This window comes from Pinus tabuliformis, chromosome 8 (genome assembly GCF_031772625.1).
Source record: "Pinus tabuliformis cultivar Carrire ecotype Pingquan chromosome 8, CPIR1, whole genome shotgun sequence".
In the NCBI taxonomy this organism is placed as follows: domain Eukaryota; kingdom Viridiplantae; phylum Streptophyta; class Pinopsida; order Pinales; family Pinaceae; genus Pinus; species Pinus tabuliformis.
This window is the reverse complement of record NC_142294.1, coordinates 1,275,292,715-1,275,298,189: the sequence shown is the minus strand read 5'-3', so window position 1 is coordinate 1,275,298,189 and position 5,475 is coordinate 1,275,292,715.

Here is a 5,475-nt window from a genome sequence, read left to right as displayed (position 1 = left end):
CTCAGGAATTATGCAAGAAAATAGGGGGCTTGGTGAGTAAATAATTGGCTAAGTGTTGGACAGAGTTTTTCATTGAGCAGAGAGAACAATTATTCTTTTGTAGGTTGAGCTCAAAGATGGATCTAGCAATTGTAATAGATTCTCTATTCATCTGATGAATGCAAACATGCTTGAGGGGTTTTTCCTAGTTGGGTTCCCCTAGAAATCACCGTGTATTTGTGGTTTTTCTTATTGCATGTCTATGCATGTTGTTATAAATTGTGAATTTCGTTCCGCATATTAGTAGAGTATAATTGTGTCTCATGATTTTAGATTAAATTTCTTGAGAAGTTGTAATTCTATAAAATTTCTACAAAAGGAGGAAAGGAAATCAACATTCTTCATCAACAGACATTGATGAACATCCAAAGAAATCCAAAGGTGACAAAGATTTATTTTAATTTTCTACTCTAACAAGTTCTATCACAGACGATGATGATACGTGGTTGGTGGAATAGTGGTGCTTCAATACATATGATAGGGGATCAGGGAAATCTATCTAGCATGATGGAAAGAAGATTATCACAAAGGGTAGAGCTTGGAGACAACCACAACTATGCAGTCAAAGGAATTGGGAAGGCATCCATTGAGATTGAATCTAGTAACAATGTTCATCTCAACAATGTTCTTTACGTGTTAGCTTTGAAAAGGGATTTAGTCTCTATTTCATGTTTAGAATATAAAGGAGATAGAGTAGCATTTGTTGATGGCAAAGTGCTTGTATGGCCCAAGGGCTTTAGTATAGATGATGTTGGAATTATTGGAATTAATTAAAGAAGATTGTATAAACTCTTGGGTCAACTAACTCAAGCTTTAGTATATGATGAAATCAATCCATGTGAACTATGGCATAGGAGATATGCTCATTGTCATTATAGAGCCTTGATTACTTTAAATCAAATCATTTCAGGTGTTCCTAAATTTCAGATAGAACATGAAGGTGAATGTAAAGGTTGTGCACTTGGAAAGAACGTCAATAAGTCATTTCCAAGAAGTGATAGTAGGTTCAAAGAAATTTAGGATCTAATTCATTATGATGTATGTGGTCCTATGTCAGTGAAATCACTTAGAGGCTCTTTATACTATGTAACTTTTATTGATGACTTCTCAAATAAAACATCATGAAGACCAAGGATGAAATCTTCACCAAGTTTCAAGAATTTAAGGCTGAAGTTGAAAACTTTATAGGAAAGAAGATCAATATTTTAAGGTTGACAATGGAGAGGAATACACTTCAAAATAATTTATTGCCTTTTGTAAAGAAGATGGGATAAAGAGGGAGCTCATAGTCCCCTATAATCCTCAACCAAAAGTAGCGACAAAAATAAAGAACATGTCCATTGAATAATATATTAAGGCTATGATGCATGATCAAGATTTTCTTATGTTCTTATGGGGAGAAGCATTTTTAGTAGTTATATACATTTAGAATAGAAATCCTCATTGAATTCTGGAAAATATGTGTTCTGAAGAAGCATTCACTAGACTAAAGCCAAAGGTTGGGCGTTTTAGAATCTTTGGCTGCCCAGTTTACATTCATGTTCCCAAGGATAAGAGGAACAATCTAGAACCACCAGGAAAGAAAGTAATATTTGTTGGTTATAGTGAATCATCAAAGGATTATAGAATCTACATTCTAGGGCAGCAGTAGGTTGAGGTTAGCAGAGATGTTACCTTTGATGAGAAGGTCACATATTGGAAGTCTAAAGAAGTTTCAATGGAATCCAACAATGGGGAAGAACACAGAGCTTCTAAGGAAGAAGGTTCAAGTCCTAAAGAACATCTTGTAGAGCCAGAAGGGCCTTGTGAACCTAGAGAACTAGTTTTTGTTCATGAGATCAGGAAAAGAATCGCATGGATTAGATCTACCTTGCAAAAAGCAGAAGGACATGCAACTCCACATGGAACATCCAGAGAAAGTAAGAGACCTAAAAGGTTCTCTAGTTATGAAACTCTTATGAATAATCTCATTGATGTAGAACCTTCCACTTATGAAGAAGAAACTAGCCAACAAGTGTGGAAGGATGCTATGATTGAAGAATACCAATTCATTATGAAGAATGATGTATGAGAGATTGTGTCGAGACCTAAATGGAAGTTAGTGGTGGCTTCCAAATGGATATATAAGATCAAGCATGCAACAACTGGTAGTATTGACAAATAAAACACACAATTTATGGCTAGAGGGTTCTCCCAAAAACAGGGAGAGGACTATGATGAGGCGTTTGCTCCAGTCGCCAGGTGTTGAGCCTCTCATTATTAAATATAAGAGAGAGTTAGCCTCTGAGTTTGACATGAAGGATCTTGGCTTAAGCATTATTACTTGGGTCTAGAAGTCTGGAAAAAGCACAAGGAAATCTTCCTTGGTTAAGGGAAGTACATTATCAAGATCCTTCAAAAGTTTGACATGATGGATTGTAAATCCATGGAAACTCCCATGGTGAATAATTTAAAGAAGTTTAAAGACTTTGAGTCTGATTTGGTATATCCATCCATATGCCGAAAGTTTAGTATCGTGTTGATGTATTTGGTTAATACGGGGTCAGACATTTTCTTTGCAGTAAACACGTTGAGCTAGTTCTAGGTAGAACCAAGACATGAACATTGGATTGCAGCAAAGCACATATTCAGATATATACATGGTACAATAAAATATGATTTGAGATATGTCTCAAAAAATTATGTACAGTCACAAGAATATACAGATTCTAATTGGGTAAGCAGTGCAGATGCCAGGAAGAGTACTTCAGGAGGATTCAGTTTGGGATCTTCTATGATTTATTGGATGAGCATGAAGCAGAAATCTATCACATTCAACACTGCAAAAGCAAAGTATGTCACAAAAAATGAAGCTTGTACTAAAGTAGTGTGGCTTCAAAAGTTGTTTTCAAGATTGTTTGATTAGGATTTGGAATCGTCCGTGATATATTATGACAATCAAAGATGTGTGAAGATTTCAAAGAACCTCTTGTTCCATGACAGGTCGAGGCACGTCAAAATCGAGTACCATTACATCTGTAACATGGTATAGAAGGGAGAAGTGAAGCTCGAGTACATCTCCATTGATGACTAGAAAACTGATATTTTCACAAAGCCTCTGTCCAGAGTGAAGTTCATATACTTCAAGGACAAGCTTTGGCTTGTGGATATCCCCCCTCTCGTTGAGAGGGAGTGTTGATATGATAACATGATGGACATTCATTCTCCCTATGTCAAATATGTTTACTAGTTGGGGAGAATGGTCCTAGAAGCCCAATATCACTCAGTTGAGTGCGTGGCTTTCAATATTAGGCTTAGTATCTCCAGATAGGATGATGAGCTCATTTAGCATTGAGCCCAATTACTCATGTAGAATGTGGCCTTTAGATTTTCACCAAGGGGTCAGAGGTATCAACCTAGAGAATGGTGAACCAAGACTAGTATCGGAGCAGCGACCAATATTATGGGTTTGTGGTTCCAACCAGAGTTATGATGACTAGTTGATGCTAAATGTTATGCTATGTGTCAGGAGTATCGACTAGGATTATGGGTTAGTGGCACCGCATAGTTGTGGCAACTAATTCATGTTGATGTTACCCTATGTCAAAGTTGCTGACTAGGTTGATGATGATTTTTATAACCTTTTCTTAGAGAAATTTGTCAACTTGAGAACATCTAAGACAATCATCATGAATACCTCCCTAGTTAAGAGGGAGTGTTGAATTTTTGTTACTATGGTTAGTCTTCATAATGCATATTTTAGCTGTTGATGTATTTATATTGATTAATGTGTTATCACTCAGAACTTTCTCAAGGTTAAAGAAAGAAATTTCCGAGGTAACCATAAACCTAATCTTTTAGACTCGGCTTCTAGCCAACCTAAGTCCAAAGAGGGCTCTCTCTTTATAATTTAACTTTGTTTTGGGTGGGATTTTAGGCTAGTTCTTAGTGCTCAAGAGGTTTGATTTTGATTGGTTGAATTCTGGGAACAGATGGGCAGAGAAAGCCTTCAAGCCATTGGGCTATGGAGTCAATCAAAGAGTGGCTTAACTGAATCAGATCAATTGCTAAAGGAGGAGTTCACAGGGTAGGCTAGCACAACAAAAAGCAAATTTGTAGGTTCAAATGGATGAGGTAGTCCTAACCAGGGTAAAAGGGCAATGAAGAATCCTTAAACCGGGATCAAGATGAAGAAAAGAAGGATGATCAGTAGTAAAGGGAAACTAAGAATCCTTTACTATGGACCAAAGGGGGGGGAAACTACGGAAGTAAGGGAGCAATTAAGAATTCCCAGATTAAGATAGTTTAGTAGAAAACACTGAGAAAGTAAACAGTCAAGATAGAGAGCATTAAAGCTAATTCTAAAATATCATTCCTTGTTTACTATTCAGATTTCATATATAAAACATGTGAATATTTATAACATGAAGAGATAACAACAATAAACATGAAGAGATAATACTTATTTGATTTCCACTGTGCACAAGAATCTTGTGAAATGTCTTTAACTTTATTGCATGATCCAACAAGCCAATCCAATCTTGAATACAATAGCTCTTTAGCTTGATATGAAATGTCTACAGAAATGTCTTTGAATCCACCCAAAATACTTCAAATGAAGAAGTATTTATACAAATTCTAAACTGAAATATCTTGAAAAAATATCAAGATTGGTTTTACAAATATCTCAAACTGTTTTACATTAATAGAAATTAAATAAAGGAAATTCAAAACTAATGAATCTAATTAGCACTATTTTTATGGATTTATGGTGAGAAAGAAGAGAAAGTCGAATTTGATAGCAACTCTTAATTGATGATGAGGCATCCCAGTCACTAACTGCCTCCTTCCTTTGTGTATTTTGCCCCAGAAATTATGCAAACTTAAGGTCCAATGGCACGCTTTTATATCTCAATCCGAGCTATATATGTAAAAAGTGAAAGAGGTTATTTTAGATAAGAATTTTTTGGAGATAAAACTCTCTCCGTTTCCCAAAATTCAGCTCCAGTTGTTCAAAATATTCTTTGCAAAAAGATGTCAAAAACAAGACTTTGCACAAACTTAAAAATAGGCTGTGATGACATGCACTTATCTCACTTTTGGTAATGCATGTGTAAAAAGTGAGATAGGTTTTTTTATATTGGCCCGTTAGGAACAAAAACCTCCTTCAGTTTCACAAAATACATCTTTTATTATTCACACTAGTTTATGTAAAACTATGACTTAAACAGGAAATTTCTGAAGAATGTACCATTTCTACTCTGATTTCATCTTTTAACCTTAAATTTCTTTTAACTGTTTTTCACTTTTACTTTGGATAAAATTAATTGTTTCTGGTGAAAGTGTTTTCATCTCTGTTTAACCCTTAATGCCTCCATGTTTACTTTCACTGTTTACTATTTACTGTTTACTTTTACTGCTCTGTTTTTTCATCTGTCTTCACTTTGACATGAATCT